Source organism: Giraffa tippelskirchi, chromosome 7, assembly GCF_054371585.1.
Source record: "Giraffa tippelskirchi isolate mGirTip1 chromosome 7, T2T-mGirTip1v1.2.pri, whole genome shotgun sequence".
In the NCBI taxonomy this organism is placed as follows: domain Eukaryota; kingdom Metazoa; phylum Chordata; class Mammalia; order Artiodactyla; family Giraffidae; genus Giraffa; species Giraffa tippelskirchi.
In genome coordinates this window covers 19,462,200-19,483,698 of record NC_137281.1, presented here as the reverse complement: position 1 = coordinate 19,483,698, position 21,499 = coordinate 19,462,200, and positions in this window count along the sequence as shown.

The window sequence follows — 21,499 nt, the reverse complement described above, 5'->3', positions numbered from 1 at the left end:
GAATATATCTGCTGGTTTGCTTTAAAATATTTGTTAGAATGACAAGGCATCTATTTTTACCTCTTACGGACAATGTTACTCTCTTGTTTCTCAGATGAAGAAAAATTATTTTAAGGTTTTTTTCAAGATCCCAAATTTGCTAAATTGAGCACTCGCAGAAAATAGATGGTACTACTAATAATAACACCTTCACAGACATCTTGGGAGGAACCATTTCAGTACTAATTGGACCCACATTCTGTGAGAACTAGACGGACTACAGGTTTAAAGGCAGGAGAAATCCCTTTAAAAATGGACTCTTCTGGTCAAAAAAGGTGAAACCAGGAAAAAATATGCCATCTGTACACATTTTATATAAGATTCTTGACGTGCTGTTGATTTTAACGTATTGAAACACTATCAATATTGAATGAAGCTTTTTCTGTGTGTCAAAAAAATAAAAATAAAAAGGTTACTAAGAGGGTAGAGAGCATGGAAAGCACGGTGCTCAGACCTGGCTTTGCTTAGCTGCACGCAGGAAGGAAAGGCGGTGGCTGAATCCATCTCCTGGAGCATTTCCCACTGGAGGTTTGACTTGTTAGGAAAGAGTTACATTTTTAGAAAAGAATACCTGATACTAAAGAATCTGAAATTCTTGCTGTAGAAATAGATCTGACTCCTACAACAAGGACCCTCTGTCTTGTACTTGGAATCCCCCCCCAAAAAACAAAATGAATATTTATTAACCTAAGAAGAACCTGGCGCAGGTCGGTCCCATGCATCCCAATCTGCCAAACTGCTTCTAAATCTCTTCTCCGGCATTTAAAAGAAATCTATTTTTATAAATTCTCATGAATTTAGGTTTTACTACGAGTAAGGTAATTTCTGATTAGGCATCTTGATTTTTTTTTTCTTCTCTTTTTTCCTAACGCGTCCTTGCAAATATCAGGTGCTTATGTTAACCCCGCGCCTGGATGGAGAAGCACTGCAGGTGTGAACAGCAAAGCTAATGGAGCTGAGTTTTGCCAAGCATTTTCTTACTGCTCTAGCAGTTACTCTGAACTGGGAAACATTATCCAGACAAATCCAAACAGGGCTCTTTAAGGATGCTCTGCCCAAGCTGCTGCAGATACCAAATTACCAAATAGATATGCGAAAACCCCTGAATATAGAACATCCGAGTTGTCTTCTAATTGCTATGCTTCATTTTCTAATGGGGGAAATGTGTAAAACAAATAACAGGGGACGGGGAGCTCTGAACAGTAAAAGCAGAATATTCTTGTGTTTCAGTACATCATTTAACTCTCTAATTTAGCCAGATCTGGAAAGCCTAGAGCTCCAGCTGCCTCTTGACTATTCAGACCCCATGTGTCTGCTTCACATTCAGGGCAATATGTTTAAAACAATTTCTAGTTTGTCTTGGGTGACCTTCACAATGAGAATCCCAGGCCTGCAAAACATCTGAGGTCAACCATGCATTGACCTCAACAGTCCACCCACAAAGAGAGACACTAGGCTGTACTGTCTAGTCCTGAGTACCAAGAGGAATAGTGATAGTTATCCTTGCCCTGAGAGATGTTACAATCTGGTCAGGGGTGTGTGTGTGGGTGTGAGGGGGTGCATAGGGAGTGAGGAGTGAGGAAGTATGGGTGTGAAATATGCATAAATTCTTGACAGGGCAAGTAAAGAAAACCCTGATGTTGGGACATCCCTGGCGGTCCAATGATTAAGACAGCTTTTAATGCAGGGGGCACTGGATCCATCCCTGGTTAGGGAACTAAGATCCTGAATACTGCATGGCACAGCCTAAAAAGAAAAAAAAAACAAAATCTAATAAACTACTTTTTGAGCAAGCTCTGGGAGTTGGTGATGGACAGGGAAGTCTGGCATGCTACAGTCCATGGGGTCGTGAAGAGTCAGACATGACTGTATGACTGAACTAAACTGAACTACTTTTAAATGCTGTTAAAAGAAAAGATAAGAAAGAAAGAAAAAGGGGAAAACCCAGCTGCCCAGATGGCTCCACTCTATGTTAGGTTGACTCGCAGCTCTTGGAAGATGGGGACACGCAAACACAAACAGTAAAACCTTTGGAGGGAGGGGTAGCAGGGGCCTGTATGGCAGAGATATATATACATATAAGCCTCCAAGGACACATACAGACTAACCTGGGCCCACTCTTTCCTCCTGCAATTAATCCCCCCCTAACCATTCTGGCATGGTTCAGCCAAGCAAAGACAAGAAGGGTGGTCCGGGGTGGACTCATCCCCCACCACTCCTCGCTCTGGCCTGGGCAGGCACCTGAGTCTGTAATCCCTGAAGGAGATAACCACCGCCCCTCCTCCACCTTCCATTCTGGCACTTTTTCAGGAAGCCTTTATTCTCAACATGAGAAAAACAGTTCTTTTCCTCCAAAATCTTTAGCTGAGAATCATTGTGCTCATCCTACGTGTGCTGGTAATTTCCTTTTTCCAATTCCTTTTGCTCAGAAAGCCTGTGTCGTCAACATAGTTTGGGAGTCTACACTTCTTCTAGTGAAAACTCCTTGGACATGGGGTTTTGTTCCTTTGCCATGTGTGTCCCCTCAAATTCTACTTCAAATCCTCTTCTTTTGTAGCCTGAAAAGGGATCCTTTTTGAGCATGGTGTGAGACAGCTTCTGTCCTTACTGGGGTCTCAAATGCTGAATTCATCTTCACTTCCCCTTAAACACAAGGAGCTGAGACCAAGGTTTGGTTTTGATTTTGTTTTTAAGACCAAAGCTTTTAAATAAAGATTCCCAGAAAAGGGGGCTCAGCTTAAGCCAGATCCTCCTCTCAGGTGGCACCTTCTCAGCAAACATCTTTAGCTGTGGACTGGCATAGTGAATGGCACCTTGAAGTCCAACCACCTTGGCCAGGGAGCCAGGTCCTCACGCCAACAACGGCTGTAGTAGGGTGCAGGGGAGGATGCCTCTTGGAGAAAAGGAAAAGAAGGACAAGTGCCCAATTTCAGGATAGCGAGTTCTCCTTGATAATGAAGGTTTTTGAAGCACCTACTCCCCCTCCAGCTCATGTTGGAGTAAGACCTTGGAGGTCCACGAGAAAACTGTGTTCCAGGGCTGAGCCTGACAGTTGTAATAAGCAGACAACACAGGGAGTGGGGAGAGGAGAGGGGAATGAAGAGGTTCCACAGGAAAAGTAATCTTAAAAATATGACCCAGCTTTCCTTCTTTAGGAAAGGAAATGGCTGAGAAGAGGCAGAGGCCAGGCTAGGACCTGGGCCCATGGGATCTCTCCGCACACTTCTCCTCCCACAATCTCAGGAGCCTGCTGGACCACAACCACTGAGCTAAGTTAGCGACTTCCCATTCCAAACTTGAGAAGAAGACAGAGCCCCTTTACCATGCATCTATCCATCCAGGCATCCAGTCAGTTATATCCACCAGTTACAAGTCTGTGCTGGAGATACAAAGATGAACATGACACCAGCCCTGTCCTCCAAGAGCTCCCGGTCCAGCAGGAGACAGTGACAAGAAGCAAGAGGCAGGATCTCTGAGCTGTGTCCCAGTGGCAGGGATACCTCACGCACAGACATCCACACTCTCGCTGTGCCTCCTCTTGTGCCAGGCCAGAACAGAGCTGATGGAGACTCCATCTGGGCATGCATACACACACACACTTGAGTGTATCTACACATATTTCACCACCACCGGGAGGGAAAGAAAAAATTAACCACTGGGAACAACGGTGTTGTGAGACCCCAAACCTCAGCAGCTACCAATTTCAGAGGCAACAGCATCTTTAAATGCGGCAGGAATGCACTCCTACCTGAGGCAGGTATGCAGAGCTGGCCTTCCACCCTGGCTTTGCAGATTGCAAGGGGGCTGCGCAGTAAACCCCTTACACATCAGCCTCTGTGGTCCTTCCCGAGGCTGGGAGGAGCTTGCTCTCAAAAGCGTGGTTGTGTCTGGGCTGAAAGAACATGGTCCCAGTAGAGAGTATGAAAGATCCCACCTCTGAGCAATGCAGCTGACACTCCTTAGCCCGGTTGTCACTTGTAACAAACCCCAGCTGGCCGCACAGCAAGGGGGGCAGGGCTGTCCAAGGCAGTGGCCGATGCATCCCCAAGCAGACACCAGAGTTTTGTAAATACCTGCAGCAGCAGGAGAGCCAGTCAGATCACCGGGGTGGGGAAGCCTGCCAGTACGAGACGCAGGGAACATGGACTATGGGGACCTGGGAGGGGTCGGCACCATCTAAAGGGGCAGGGGGTTAGCCCGGATGGACTGTTCTCTGTAGATGTGAGGACTTGAATTTTCCAGCACTTTCAAACATTCAAATGAAGCCAGACATCCAGATAAACATGTGAAATCTCAGATTATGAAACACTGGCAGTAAATTTGTATTTCTTTTTAATAATCTGAGAACGAAGCAGAACACATCTGTGGGTGGCTTGTGCTGCCAAGATGCCCAATTTTGTGACCCTGGCCTAAGTCCTTCCTCCAAGGCTCCTGGGAGCTCACGTGACCCCTTTACTTCCTCTCCTTCCCCTGAATCAGGTGTTGCCCCATTAAATGGGTGACAGTCTACACTGGCCCATTGGGCATGGGACTCATCAGTGGGACCGGGTCGTTTGGCAGAGTTCAGAGGCTTTGTTCTGAGCGTGTGATATCAGGGGCTTGCTTCTGGGAGGAGCCCCAAGACACCCCCACAGAGTTGCTAGATATTCAGCACAACGTTCCACAACCTCTTTGGGAAGCAGCATTTGCCGGAGAGTTAGTTTAAATGCGACCAATTTCTACTGCTGCTTCCCCGTGGAAGGAGGCAGAATTACCCCATGGTTGTAAGGGAATCACCTCTTCACAGATAGTGTGTGAGCTGGGTGACTTAAATTTTAGCTTTTGTCAACAGTTGCTTCTATCAGATTTTATTCTTTTCATATATTATATATTTATGTATATTTACAAATACACGTAATTCAGAAATGTACTTATTATATACATATATATACATACATATGTTTTGTCTCTTTCCTTGCTACAGATTGAGCCCAATGCAAAAGTGAAAATATCACATTTCAGCAAATGGGTTCTTCTGTATTGAAATACGATAGCTGAGGCTCAGTGGGAATCAATTTGCTCTCAAGTTCCCCGATTCTGTGCCCTCTGATTTCAACAAGGAAAGCAGGGGGCTGCAGGTGTCCCCACTTAGGGGTTACCACTGAAGGATCTACCAAATCTTCACAAAAGGGGGACATCGAACAGATCCTTTTTCTCTTCTCTTGTATAACCATGTGGGTGCATATCCGTGAGTGTTTGCATCTCGTGTATTTAAAAATCCTATTTAAGAATGCAAAGGTACATACAGTGTCATTAAAACAAATGAGCATAACCCTTTGGTCATCTAGGTTAAAGCATTTTGTTGGGTTTTTTTTTTCAAATTGCTATTGCTATATATAAATGTAACATATAGCAATAAACGTAGAAAGATACTGTGCCCTTGTGTATGGATAATTAAAATAGGAACATCTCCGGACTAAATTAAAATGTGTAAAAACCAAATCCTTATAGCATCCATGAAATTACAGAAGCTACAAGTGAATCACTAGCCCAGAGACGAAGCATTTCTCTCATTACTTCAAGAATCTCTTCCATGATCACAGTTTTACATTTTCACAAATCTACATGGTTCTTTTTATGTCACTAAATATCTCACCTCACTTTTACTGCCCTCCTATATATGCTAGTTGGTAACAGCATGCAAACACTCTCCAATCATTTAAGAGAAACCAACACTTTTAGTGCTTTTGATGACACGATGACTACACATTATGAACTAAAAATTTAAATAGGATAGATGGAGATAAATCATACCTTTATGCACATAAAGAAAAAACCACTCGTGTTTTTCAGTTTCAGAAAATCACACCCCATAGGTCATAGTCTGTGAATTAAGAGGATCTGAATACCTGAGGACCTGTACACAGATTTTTCACCTTAACCTGTGACCTACACAATCTGAGTGATTTCCCCCGATGGAGAGCTCCTGGTATGCCCTTTCCTCCTCTGTACTCTGAGCATAAGAGGTGTTATTACCCATAACTTTTTATTTAAAGGAATTGTGCAGCTGGGAAAATGAATGAATTTAATTATCAATGCAGTGTGAAAAAAATCATTAGAGCAAGGGCCTGGAACGCCACATATTAAAAATAAACAAAGGCTATTAAAAAACAGTTCCCAAAAAGAATGTCAGTTTTTCTTCAATTCTTAAAAGGTAAATACCAAAAAGAAAACCATATGTAAACATCCATAGTTACAGAAGAAATTACTCTTTAAGAAAATGGTAAATGACTGACTGGATCATTTAACTTTAAATCTATACTTTATGTGGCAGTATGGGAAGGTCATTTGATTGCTATGCATAGAAAAATGAGAATTCTAATATGTTCTCAAAGTTTCACCTTCATAAGACAAAATTTTCATTATAAAATTTTATTTAATGGTGAGCACACAGAACTTCTGGCTCGACTGTTCATGATGACACTTTCATAACCAGACAGCAAGCTTGCCCTAGCCTTTTCAAAGACAGTAGAATTACATCTTTTAACCAAATTATTAAGAAAACAACTCTTTATTAATATTTCTTCACAACTGGAGGGTGAAAGCGTTAAGTGTGGGGGATAAATACTAAGCAAAGTTGCCTCAAAAGGCATCTCTGGTTGGAAAAGGCTACAGAGAAGCACAATTTGCAGACAGGCAGGGATGCTGAGCCACTTAAGGGATGTGCAGGGCTTCCTGTTGGGACCAACAGGACCTATAGCTGCACAGGCTCCCATGGGATATTTACAGCAATGCCACTTACAGCTCTGATGAGGTGAGGCTCAGGCAAGATGGATGGGGGCTCAGCCATTCTACACCAGGAGAAGCCATGGGATGACAGAGATCGTGGCCCCCAGAGGTCTACCTCCAGAGCCCAGTTAAACAGAGAACAGGAGACAAATTCAGGAATAAGGAAAGGAAGGGCAGATGATTCCACCTGGGAGGGAAGAGCAGGGGGACTTTGCCTCCATCAACTCAAGGAGGCTCTCTGACTCACGTGACCCTGAGACCCGGAACACTGAGGAGGGTCAGAGATGCTGAAGAAAATGAGGAAGATGCAGATTGCAACAGTGGAGAGTCCAGCCTACGGCAGAGGGGGAATGGCCCTGGGGGAGCTGCACGCCCTGAGCTGTGTTCACGACACCTGGTGGGTCGGAGCTTCCTTCCTGTAGCCAGGAGGCGGATGTAAAGGCAAAAACTCACATTGGACAGTGCTCACCAACGAAGTCCACACCATCCTGGTCACTTTGACCCAAAGCTTTGGTTTGTATGTGTTTCACACATGGCTCCTATTTACACCCCTCCTCTCCACTGGGATTCCCTCTGGAAGATTCTAGGAGGGAGTCCAGTGGGGCTTAGCTGGTTCTTCCCAGCACCCCTCCACTTGGAGCCCTGCCAGGATCAGTCTCCAATGGTCCCCACCAGAACTTTGCCCAGCCCCCCGGCCAGTCCCCTCCCCCAGCCTCAGTGGTGCCATCTGTAAAGCCAGGACATTGAGCAAATGCATGGGAAAGTGCCTGGGGTCCTGAATGCCTGCAGATGTTTGAGATCTTAGTCCCTGTTAGAGAAGAGCTCTTTGAAAACCCAATGGGAGCAATGGACTTTCTCCCCCAGAAAAAAAAAAAGCCGCAATATTGCATACAATTTCAAGAGATAGATGGACCATCCCAAAGCTCATGCATAGACCCCAGGCTAAGAGCCCCTGAACTGGCTCAAAGGCAACTCTCTCATCAACATGAGTTTTCACAGCAAGGAAACTGAGGTTCCAGAGAAGAGGACCGGGTGTCCCAAAGTCCCCCGAAAGCTGGTGCCCACATTGGGGTGAGAACTGTTTCCTCTGTGCCCTCTCCCCTCTCATGCAGTTTCCTGAGTCCCCAATTTGCTATCTGGACACCACCATCCTTCCCATGCCACAGCACATTTCCCAGCAAGGGCAGAGACACGGGTGGGTTGGGAGGGAGTGAAGAGGTGGGACAAGGAGCCAGAAAAAAGCACCACAGTCCCACAAAGGCCATTGACATCCAGTGAGCTCCAGGCTGTCACTGCAGGGAAGGTGGGGGGGCATGAAGGGATCACCTGTGCCTCCCTAGCAGAACAGGGGGCCCTAAGTTGTCTCCAAAAGCACATTTGCTATCTTTAAAAAAAAATGTGGAGGAGGAGGAGGAGGAAAGGATGCTCAGTCTAGATAAATTCAGAATGATTTGAATACATTATTGTAGTTAAGTTTAGTACATAAAGTACTGAGGATGGCTCTGCAGTGCATTTCAATGAAGCCCAAAATAATGAGGCTCTGGCGGGCCGTTGCCGCTTCGTCAGAGCGATTCTCCCCTAATAAGCGGGAAGGAGGTGTCCACGGCCCCCTGCCCCTGAATTGTCCTCATGGGATTGGACCCAGCCTCAGAGGGACGGCAAACTTCTAATGGGTGTGAGAGGAGAGATTGAACACCTGGAGTGAAGGGCGAGCCACGGAGGTCACTTCCAGACCTGAAGCAGCAGCCAAAGTCTGTCCCCTAAACCTTCCGGGGATCCAGGGTGGCCGGCATGCCAGAAGGGGAGGGCGGCCACCAATGCTTCTGCCAGCTCTTCCTTCTCGCTCTAGGCCCCATCCTAGCCTATGGCACCCACAGAAAATGGAAGAGCGGCATCAACTAAGGGGCTAAGAAGTTCCTTCCAGGACTGTTCAGAGGGAGGGGCTTAGGAGAGAAGGAAGGATTGGGGAAGAGGGAGAAGAAGTCTAAGACAGAGAGACAGTCTCCCAGCTGAGCCTCCTCCTTCCTTGAGTCAAGAGACACGAGGTGGGGTTTTCTCCAGCATTGCTGGGCTCAAACAGCTGAATCTGCCAGAGTTAAAGGAGAAAAGACTGACTCCACCGCCACCCAATGAGCCACATGTTCCAGGAAACATCCTAGGAGTCAACATCCGGGGACAGGAAGGCAGGGAAGGGTAGAAAAAGAATGCTTGAAAGACTGGTGACCATCTGTGAGGACTCTTCCCAGATCCTGTTTGTGACCATTTCATACTCAGAAAGCTAGAGCAGAAAGAGCCCGTGAAGTCACCAGGACTGAGCATCCCCCTCCACCCCACACCTAGGGCAGAACAAGCTTTCCTGTCCAATCTGACCCCCACCAGGGGAGCTCCGAGCTTCTGGTAGGTGAGCCTAGCAGATGCTACAAGCTTGCAAATATGGGGTGAAAGTTACTAGCCTCTGTATAAAAGGAAACCCACAGACTGTGAGCCAACCACTCACTGAGAAAATATAAATAGTTAAATGGGTAGAATCAGCCTCCTTTTCTGTTCCCTGGATATAACTTGCTCCTGGACTTCTGCGAATAGTTAACTGAAAAGCTGTTGGGGTGGACATCTGTTGTTTTTGCCTGCCCAGCCTCTTTCCTCCTTTCACTGGAAATAGCATCCTGATTTTCCTTGAGGAATCACTCCTCCCCCATGCTCGATCTATGTGGTCTTGGGTGGAGCTGAACCCACCCGCAGCTCCAGGGATAGACAGGTGACACAGACTGAGACAATGAGGACATCACAACCCACTGGCCACCATGACTGGCTCAGAGGTGGGTGTAGGACACAATCAGGACCAGAATGACTCAGTAACAGGTGTTTGTGCAAACAGAGAATCTTTTCCCTACAATTCCTGAGAGGATAGATTGCTGGAAGCCATCTCACCACCACAAAGAGTGTCCAAACTGCCTGAAAATGGAATCAGGGCAGAAGAAATTAAAGCTGAACCCTGCCAACGGTGTTCTTGCCCCTGGATCCAGCCACACCTGAAGCTTGACTTTTCAGTCACACGAGCGAAAATTATCTATGGTTTGACAAGCTCATGTGACTCAGGCTCTTCTGAAAGAGTCCTGACTAAGGTTGCTGTTCACTGATGGACTGATGGATATGTAACATTTCCTATGAAATCACAGGAATGATGAGAGGCTGAAGGCTCTCTGCTCCCAGGGAACAAAATGCCTACCAGGTTCCCAGGGACTTCAAAAAAAGCACCTGCTGGCCCAGTTGCATTTTGGGAGACATTGTGACTGAAGGACTCCTTCCCTGGGAATCTATCACGCTGTGAAGTATTCACAGTTTTAAAATTACTCATCAAGAGCTAGGTTTTTTTTTCCCACTCTGCTACCTTAGTTACTGATTATTTCCAGATCCATCAGATATACAAACTCTTGTTTTTAAAATGCAATCAGCACACCCACACACCCATCTATAGATAGTAAGGAACAGGTAGCCGAAGGTCCTAGAACATAATGTCATCACACAGGATGAAATGGATAGCATTACAAATGTATACTCAGCAGGAAAATACTATTTAGCTGGTAATTCAAGCTGGGGATGAATAATCAGTTCATTTTGAATAATGAACCAAGAAAGCACTGCCATTTAGAAAACTTGGGGTCCATCCTTGTCTTGGAAAGCCTGGTGTGGCTGTGTCACTCTGATGCAGAAGGTCACCACCCCTTCCAGAGGCCCCAGGCCATGGTCCTCAGCCAGCAGGGCGGCTGGTTGAAGACCACCCAGGCCAGCTTCTCGGACTCTTGGTTCTCATCTGACTCCAGGGCTCTGGGAGGCCATACAAGGTTTCTCGTTTTACCAGCTCTGCAGGACAAATGGTGCATGGCTCTGTGGTCTCTGGACACATTTAAAAGCCCCATTTACTGGTTTCTTCTCCTCTGTGCATCGGGTTCCCTCACCAACCTGCTTGTGGCCAGGATCTACAAGGTCCTTATGAGGAGGGATCCTTCCAATTGTTCCTGACATGACTCCAAAAACTGCTTGGGTAATTATGCTCTTAAGATGGGACCAGCTACTTGAAGCATATACCAGAGAAGCATCAGCACAGGAAAGTATCTTAGAAAAAGGAACTCACATAACACCCCTTTACAGCTGACTTTGACCCATTTTGAAGAAAGGTGCTCCCTTTGCTGTGTGTGACCATGATATGATGTGTGTGGCCTATGCTTTGATCTCCTTTTCAGATGTGGAAACAAACAGCCACTCCTGCCCGCCTGGCTGAGTCAGCAGCTTTGTCAGGCAAGGGGCCTGCAGCCTCCGTTGTGGTTGTCCAATCTCTTGAGCCAGTAGCCAGAGATCTCATCCTAGACCCAGGACCTTAGCCTGCCAGGTCAGGGGTCTGAAAAATCCACACATTCTGGACTTTGCTTTGGGCTGAAGCCATGCCCCCTCCAAAGGATTCTCAGCCTCCATAAGAAGCTTTGGAACTTTATTCTCATGAAACACTGACCTAATCTTTGCATGGAGACTGCTATTTACATTAAAATTGGTCACATAATGAAAAAAAAATGTAGTTCATTAATATGCTAAGAAGTGCTAATTTGAACATTGCCGAAAAGCAATTGCAAATTCCATTTTGCAACTTGCAAATGTGATGCGGTGCAAATTAAGGCTGATGGACTCATCTTCAGACATTCAAACTTCATCTGGATACTTCCTTAGCATCCAGGTCTCGGCTGCATCCACAGGCTTCAAGACCCAAAGGGGTGACTTCTCCTTCATTTGGGAAGAAAGAGCATGCCCCCAGTAATGGGACGGTTCCACTATGAGCCATTTCTACAATGACATCTGGTGAGTCCAAGTAAGGGCGTCATGAGGGGTGCTGCTGAAATGACCCGTAACAAAAGAACAGAATAACTCCCAATCTTCACCAACACAAGTCTTCTGTAAGATGGAGCCAGACCAGATCTGCAACTTCCAGCCAAGACAACTTCCAGCTGGATCCCAGCCTCCAGCTCTCTTCTGACGGGTGATCTGTGATGCTCTGTTGACCCAAGCTGGCTTGAGAAGTAGCCTCAGATGCCCTCTCTCTGCCGAAGAAACCTGTGGGGGTCAGAGCCAGATTGGCAAGTGTCAGCCACTGTTCTCCCAGGGGAGCATTAGAGGCAACTCTGTGGATGGGAAATAAATTCCTAAGGACCATGACACTCTCCGCAGTTCCTTCCATCTTCCTGCCACCCTTCCTGCTGTCTACACAGGCAGTGGAATCAGAACTTACACAGAGTGAGGTTCCCAAGTCAGCACATACAGGGACATCTGTGTGGGCCTCGGAAGACCCTTAAGACAGCATAGCATTGGACACCAACATCCTCCTCCTGGTAAGTGCAGCATATTCACTTTCCTCCATCTTTGGTCAGTTATTCCTCCTTCTGTCGAATACCAGATGAGGTGGTTGGTTGGCTTTGGCACCATACTATATTTTTGAAGTGTGTTATCTACAAATATCTAAAAACTCATTAAACACAGCAAGATATTCCAGCTCTGAGAGGCACCAGTCAGGGGCCCCAATACCCACTGCCAAGGCTAGCCACCTTGGCAGGGTCAGCACAGGCAGAAGCCCCTTGTTATTTCCCCACTCCAGGTGGTTTCCCTGGAGGATGAGCATCCCCACCTGCTGTCCCTTGAAGTCAGGAGCATTTAGTCCCGACCACATCCTCAGCTAGGCCTCATCTAGGCTTTGCTCCCTCGCCCCCGCTTCTCAAAAGGATGCCCATCAAACAAAAGGATGAAGTAAAGAGATGAAGGGACCTGGGTAAGGCAAGAGCAGAAACGTCAGTATAGAGCCAGAAATAAGGTTAATACAGAGTCATGTGAACACGCAGTGCCAAGAGGGACATGAAAAACAGCTTCTCCGGAGGCAGAGCAAATAGGGAAATAAGAGGCGTAAAGAACTCTGTCCAGAAAACTGAAAAGGCTCTTCTGCAGCTGAGGGCTAAGAGAATTTTCTCTGGTGGGCCCCCTCCAAGGGAATGGACATTGAAGTGGAACCCAGAAACCAAGCATTTGGCAGGTCAGCTCCTGAAATGTTGCTCAGTAAACACCCACAACAATCTGAAAAGGCAGTTTTCCCAGGTTGTTCCCTAGCCCTGAGACACAGTCAGACTTGTATGTGTGCATACGTCTGTGTCATTCAGTCATGTTCGACTCTTCGTGACCCCATGGACTGTAGCCCGCCAGGCTCCTCTGTCCATGGAATACTCCCAAGCAAGAATACTGGAGTGGGTAGCCATTCCCTTCTCCAGGAGATCTTCCTGATTCAGGGATTGAACCTGGGTCTCTTGCTTTGCAGGCACATTCTTTACCATCTGAGCCACCAGTGAGACTTGTGCTTATCTCCAAAGTGTCTGCTTGCAGAGGATGTTTCTACTCTAAGATGGACGCGAAAGGGAGATGACAGAGGTCCATTCCACACGCACCTCACTATGGCTTCCCGGCCCCCTGTGCCTGTCCAGTGTGTTGGTGCCATGACACCTGCTTGCCCCTCACATCAGCCATCCAGGAAGGCTCAGGGGGAACTTGGGTGAACTGATGCTTTCTTATCACCCAGGTTTCCTCTCAAATGTGCCCTGCTCTGTGACATGTCTGCCTCAAGCTAATGGTGCCTTCCTAGCACCTACCACCATCTGGAACTCCTTCCCAACTACAATAGAATATAAACTACGTGCAGGCAAGAACTTATCTTGCTCAAACTAAATCCCAAGCACAAGGAATTTTGCCTGGTGCATGACAGATATTTAATAAATACTTGTGAAATAAATGAACTGTCTAACAAACTCTTCTATAGCATGTTCTCTACGCCAGGCACCGCTAAGCCCTTTTAAAAAATAATAACTCATTCTCCCTCAGAGTAGCTCTCATACGCAAGTTTTATCACTAACCCACTTCACAGATGAGGAAACTGAGGCACAGAGAGGTTTAAGTCATTTGCCTAGGGTCACACTGCTAGTGGGGGATAGGACCCGGAGATCCAGCTCCAGAGTCAGAGCCCCTGATCCCACAGCCGATGTGTGAGGGGGGCAGGATGCCTGGCTCACGACCAACAGTTTTCATTCTCTTCCCCGAATTCAGAAACCTTCTTACACTCCTGCCCCTCATCCAGAGTTGCTGGGCACACTGATTCCAGAGATAAGTAGCCTAATCCATTTAAAATCTTCTTTTTTAATGTTGTTGATTTTAGCTGAAATGCAAAGTGCAGCACAGAGGAGCCCAGACGGCATCCACTGGAGAGTCTGGGATTAGTTCATTAATAGGTTCGGCTGCTGCCCATGAGGCAGCATAACATTAGGAGCTAACTGCTTCCGACCACGCGCCACTTAGAACCACACATTTGCAAATCAGCTCGAGATGCAGATCACCATGAGAGATGGCAGTGTGAAAGAAAGGCATTTTTCATTTGTTCTCCTAGTAATAGCTATTATGGAATACGATTGGTGTAGACAATGCAAAAAAGTAGTTTTTCTCATTTGTTTTCTAAACCAGCCAACATACCCCATTCATACAGCAAGGCTCTGTGGGCAGCTGTGGGCATCTCAAACAGAAATCCTCCAGGAAGCAGTCTGGACCTGGGCAAACCAGACACTCCTGACCTGGCCTGGTCCCCACATGCCAAGGTCCAGTGCTGAAAACACTGACAGTTCCTGCAGAACCCAGTAGAGGAGAATACACGCTCTGGGGAAGGAGCACCCTCTCTGTAAGGGAAGACCCCAGCTGAAGCCTGCAAAGTGGCCCAGCCCCCTTGTCTCAGAGACGCATGCTCTGGTGTGACCGTGTCATGTCTGTCATTGAACAAACTCCACTTGCCACTCTGTGCAACATCTCCATCCTCACAAGACGCTCTCTCTCTTCCTTGTTGCTCTGAGTATCCATGTGCTTTCTTTGCCTGCTAGTTTGTGCTGCTTCTGAGCTCCAGCTTCCTTATGACTCCACTCTCCATGACCTTCCAGGGCCCCATTCACCTTGCAGCTTCCTTGCTGCCTTCAGCTTCAAGTATGGTCTCCCACACTGAGAACAAGCACTGCCTGGAAAAACAGCCTGAGAAACCAAGAAACTACCCTCTTCTCACTTCACCTTCCCAACTCTTTCCTCTGCAAAGAAGTATCCATGAGGTATCAGGTCTCCTGGCATCCAGGAAGGCCAAGGAAACCAGTACCATTGATTCTCCTCGAGCAAAGTTTAGTTTATCAGGCTGGTAGGAAATCGGAGCCAAAAGGTAAAAATTAAGTTATTTAGGAGAGACCCTGCCTGAATGGATCTATCATTTGAGAAGAGCGGCCCATTCCACTTACTGATGGAACTACCTGCCTATTGGGGAAGATGGAAAACACTGTTGCAAGAAAATAGCTTGGCTCCAAGAAAGGCCAGCTTATGTTAATGCAGGAAGCCCAGTTTTCAGCCTATTATCTTTCTCACTGTTAAGTAACACACTGAACTTCTGGGTTTATACATCAGTCTCACAACTTTGACCAATGTGAATCTATACCTAAGACAGATCCACTTTCAGAATCTGAATAAACTCCAATTTCTGGATTGTGAGGTTGAGAATCAAACTCAAACTGTGATAGATTGTTAGCTAACAAAGGCCACCCTACAGAGGCTACCTCTGGTTAATGGTCTCCCTCCCTGCTCCATACCAGGCCCTAGTAAAACTCATCCTGGAAAGGAGAAAGGAGGCAAGCACTCACAACTGAAAGCAAGTGATACTTAACCTTGGCTACTGAGTGGGGTCAGCTAGATCTTACCCCAGATATTCTAACCTAATTGGCCGGGCCTGCCCCTTGGGCACTGGGCTTTCTAAAGCCCACCTCGTGGTTCTGCTGTGCAGTGAAAACCACTGACTAGAGCTTGGAAGCCCTCGGGTCACACATCGTAGAGATATTCAATATGATAAAGACCAGAGGGAGGAAAGGAGGGACAATCCACTGCAATCTGCGCAGAAGCCTCTAGAGATGGAAGAAAACTTCCACCAAGGACATAACTCACCCTGTCCTCCCCCACCGCTTCCTCACCGAGTCCTGCCATGACGGCACTCCCCGAGTCAGGTGCCTGCGCCAGCTGATAAGAGGAACTGTGAGCTCTGGCTAAAGTTTGGAGCTGCCTTTGGATGCAAGTTAAACCTATAATTAGAATTCACTGCCACTCCAATAATAGAGGGCTGACCCACAGCCCAGGACTTCAGCAGCACTGGCTTCAGGCCAGTGATTGAAAACCTCAGTGGACAGATTTGCCACACCTTACAACCATCTCCTGGCGGGCTGTCCCCTCTGATGTCCAATGGGGAGGAATTGAATTATGGCCTCTGATGCCAGAGAAGTCATGGGGCAGGGGTATCGGGGTGCGGTGGAAATGCCAACAACTATGCATGGACCTGGGTGGGCCACTGGGGACAAGGCAACATGGGAAGACAGCCGATCTCCCCTTCGTCCTTCAAGCCTCCTTCCAGAAACCCACCCCAGTGCCCACTCAGGTAGAGAAGCAGCTGCCATGCTGGAAACAGCACAGGGCGTGAGCTTCACTGAGAACCACCCCTGCAATGGCAGGGTCAAGACAGCACCACCAGCCTTCACATCCACAAGTAATAAATATGCTCGAATTAAAAATGCATTTGTCCCACTCATTGTACCTCTGTTATATATCATAACATGTAAATACACATTCCACTTGATCTTCGCTAATTATTTACTTTCTATTCTCCTGTTGGTCAGCAGAGGAAATCATAACCATCTTCCTATGTATGTATCTCAATATCACTAATATTCTTTAAAATTTTTAGATTCTTCTTTAAGATTGAATGAAGGCTATTGCCTTTAGCAGGGGAAGCAATTGAAAATTTTGTGAATTATATGCCTAGTTTGCTCCTATTTTCCAAGCTAAATATCTAAGATAGAATATTTAAGAATATTTTGTGACCACTAGAAAGTTCTTAGCAATGTAATGAGAAGTGTGGAGCCGATACCATATTTGGAATCAGAAGACTCTGGTTTGAGTCCCAGCTCATGCACGAAGCTGTTCTATGACTCGGGCTATTAGCATCTCCCTGGTTTTTCATGTCTTCAATGAACTGGGAACGCTCTCACCTGGCCTGCCCACTTTGTGGTGATATTAGGAGGATCAGTAGGTGCCCTATGAGGTGAGAGGCCGCAGGAAGCAGGGAGCAAGCAGCAAGAAACCCATCATCACAGATGGGGCCACAGAGAAGAGTGTGGGCTCAGTTAAGGGAGGAAACTAGGAACAGTGGGTTCCCCAGAGGGACCAGAGTGTTCCCAGAGCCCAGTAGGCACTGGAACCTCAGAGGAAGGACCCCCTAACAAGAGCTTAAGTTGGGGATGCCCCAAAGCCAGGCGACTGAGACAGCTTGCCCACCTCATTCTCCCCCTGCCTATGGTTTCCTCTGTGGCTCACAATGGCCAAGTCCAGTTGGAACCAACCAGCAAGGACCACCCACATGACCAACCTCCAGGGGCAGAGGGAAGGGTAGAGAAGGCTGGAAATGGATGGGGTAGGGATCATAACCAGCACAGAGGCTTATGCACAGTCCAAATCTCCATTCAAACCCAGGTATAAAAGCCATGGTACTTTGCTGCAAAGGATTTTTTAAATGCCTCAGAATTCAGCTCCCTTCAACTAACAAAGACCCTCCCTGATGCTGAGTCGAAAGGGACATGTAGTTCTAATCGGGGTACCGATGAATCGACTCTGCCTTAAGAAAGTTCAATATCCAAGAAGGCAAAATTTGGCATAGAATCAAGAAAGGTTCTTCACCTTCAAAGGGCTCTCCTAGTGCAAGGATCCCTCCCAGGGCTCATTAAGCAGCATGCCCCATCCCCTTCACTCATACACACATACACACACACGCGCGCGTGCTCGCACGTGCACACACTGTCAGAAGCTGGCAGGGGCTGCAGGAGGGGGAGCCAGAAGAACGGCAGGCGAGGGAGGGAGCTTGCCCACGGGTCAGTCACCGGCCGCAGCCAGTACCCTGTACCTGCTTAGTCTCTGACATTGCAGTGTCAGTAGAGAAATAGGACATCTGGTGCCGTTTTGCAGTGTGCGTACCTGTTTGGTCTCTGGCATTTCACTGTCAGAGGAGAAATATGACATCTGGAGCAGGTTTTACAGCACCACAAGCAACCAGGGTGCACCCGAATGCTTGTTTTGTCCTGGAAGTCCTCAGTAAACGCCCCGGTCATATCCTGGAATTTCACCATAGGAGAATATCGTGATGCAGTAACTGGGTGGATCTCAGAGGGTCAATTCAATCCCAGCTTCTGTTTGGCAGATAAGGAAATTGAGAGGCAAAGAGCAGATGTGACTTTCTCAAGACCACAGATACAGAGCAAGTCAGGGACGGAAGAATTCAGGTTTCCTGGTGCCTAGTCCTGGGTTCCTTATCCCCCCCATCCCCACCTCTCAATGAGCGAGGTCCATGTGAAAATACCTGATGATGGGGTCTCTGTTAGGATATAAAGAGGACAAGAGTATAGGGTCTAAAATTTAACCCCTTGAGTTCAAACCTCTGCTCCATTTGGCTGAGTGAGTTTGAGAAAGATATTTCATCTTTTTTTAGGCCTCACTTGTTTCCTCTGTAAAATGGGTATGAAAAACATATACCCACTTTAGCGAATCATGAAAAGGATGAGATGGGTCATATAAAGTGCTTAGTACATAGTGAGCAATAAGAAAAAAATGCTCAGTTTTCCCTGTTCATCGGAATACCAACATTAATGATGAGCATTTTCTCAGCCAAACCGAACATCCCAGGCATGAGACCCAACATGATTCAAGAACTCAGTGAATCACTCGAAAGCAAAGCTCCTTCCATCCGCTCATGAAAAGTGAAAGTGCATTCTAGTACTGGCCTGGGAATGTGGAGCCCAGGCCTGCAGGACTAGGATGGAGAGAGGAGTATGACAGGCTGCTCCAGCCACTGACGTGCCTGGGAAACTGGTCTGTCCACGTGTCACCAGCATCCAGGAGGCTGAAAGGGGGTAACATTGACTTTTTTGTCATTTTATTTTATTTTTATATTGGAGTATAGTTGATTAACAACATTGTGTTAGTCTCAAGTGTACAGCAAAGTGATTCAGTTATACATATACATATACTCATATCTATTCTTTTTCAAATCCTTTTCCCCGTTAGGTTATTGCAGAATATTGAGCAGAAGTTCCCTGTGCTATACAGTAGGCTGTTGTTAGTTATCTATTTTATTTTGTTAGTTATCTATTTTAAATATAACAAACTCACAGACTTAGAGAACAAACTTATGGTTACCATGGTGTGAGGTGGGAAAGGATAGACTGAGAGTTTGGGATTAACATGTATACACACCTCGGCCATAAATACCAAAACTACGAGACCTGTAGTCCCCACCGCCCTGACTCTGGATCCTGGCCCTCTCCTTCTGCCCTCTGCCAAGCGCCTCCTTTATTCCTGGGAGTCTACGAAGGGAGCTTTTGAAACACAGATTGCTTCATCCACCTACTGTGGACACCACCCAGCACTGCTATGCTCTACCCTCTTCAACTCCCCTGCCCCTCTGTTTCCATAGTAACCGCCTGGCGCTACCTCTCCAGACCTCCAGGGGGTGCTAGACCAGTACTTGTGATAGTGCTGAGGGAGGGAGGAGACTAGGTCTCAGCCTTTCCCTCTCACCCAGGTCCTTGGGTGTCTCTCTGTCATTCCTCATCTTCAATAACTCGCAAAGCCATCCCCCACCCCTCCTGTCTTTCGGATCCCCCCACTTCAAAGGGCTCCCCTCTGGGTCCTCCACTATCAATGCACTTTGGGATCTATGCTTACACCGAACAAATAGGCTCAGCTACTTGGAACTGATGAATCATAGAATAAGGCACCCCAACATCTACTGAGGCCATGGTTAGGGGCCCCCCTGGCCACAGGACATGAAATTTTAAAATTAAAGAAAAATAAAATAAAATTGCTATTGCTTCTGGATGAAATATCCGGATAATCACAGGAAAGAAGATCTTAAAGCCATAATCATAATCATCTGTGGTCTTTGTTTGTGTAGACCTGGCTTAAGGCTTAAATTTAAACCCACAGTGATGCTAAAAACTCCACAAATAGTTCATTTCCCAACAAAACTGCCATACAGGGAGGCAAATAATTTAAGTAGGGACAATGCTTCACCAGTATGCACATATTAAAAGTTGAAAATCACAACCCAGGGAAAGCCAGAGTGAGCATGAAGGAAAAACAAGCTTTTGTTTCATTGCTTCCAGCTGGAAAGATCACCCCTTTCTGAAACTGTCCGCAGTCTCCTGGCCAGAGCCCTTTGCTCCCTCTGAGCTGGCGTATCAAGGGGGCAACTGTCACAAACGGAGTGTTGAGGTGGAAACCCCTCCTTGGAGGTGCAGAGGGAGGAATTTAGAGGGAGAGAGACCCAGCCATCAATTTACAACTGGAAATTGAGAGTGGATGTGTCTCCCTCATATCAGATTGATGGATGGAAGTGAGGTCTCATTTCTAACCCTAAGAGCACTTTAGCACTTTCATACAACATTATGTTTTCTGAGTGCTCCCCTGCCCCCCAGAATCAATGTATGGGTTATAGATTATTGATCACTAAGGACCCAGACCACAGCCTCTCATTCAATGTCAGAATGAGAGCTATTGTTCTCCTTCCCAGCCTTCTAACCATGAGTCATCGTACATTTTCAGACACAGAGCAATTATTCATAGTCAAGTTATCCTACCCAAGCTTATCAAGAATTTAAACGGAAAAATATGTACATGTGCCTTCCTGTCGCAGCACTCCATAGATACATGGGGAAAGTCAGGAAAAAACGTTATTGGTCCAAGAGGCAACTTGAAACCGTTGGCTTTTAATACGCAGCAGCTTCCACGAGACTAATATCGCCATCCTGTGAACCTGCCAGCGGATAGAAGTTACCACGTTATTGTGGTCTGTTCCTGAGGACAAATAAAGTATGCCGCTCTTCAGTGTTGTGCAGAGCACGCCACGCTCTAGACAGAAGTGTTTCAAGTCAACACAATATGAAAAAATTCAAAATAAAATGAAAAGTGTCTGAAAACAAACCAACATAAATATACAGCAGTCCTGTTAATTATGATTATTTATGATCCTAAGAACTGGCATCATTACTGTGGTTTCCTTTCCAAAATCTCACAAACTTGTTACTATACAGCAGTTTCGGAGTTCTATAGGCTTAAAAAGGTGGCGTGCTGGAGGCAGAAGTCATTTGGGGCCGGCAGCCGGGGACCGGCTTGTACACGTGCGTACGTGTGTGTGATGCCGACACACAGTAAAATCCTCTTGGACCTTGCAACAGCCCCGGCCCCCAACATTAAACTGCTGGTAATGCGTTACAGACGTCTCTGATGAGCACCACCAACCTATTAAACAAAGTGCTCCAATCGCCGGCAAGGGGCCTGAAGAATGATCTAGAAATCCGCCCCCTTGGGGGGAAACAGCCTAAGGAACATCACCGACAACACTGAATATTTCATCAGGGATGACAGGACTTTTCTCTTCCTGGCCCCCCCCACCCCCACCTCCTCCATCACCCTGCCTGCCACGTCCGCCCCCCCTTCCCCAATTTTTTCTCCACTCACTTGACAACTAGTCACGGCCACATCACCGCCGTCCCGCTGTCCT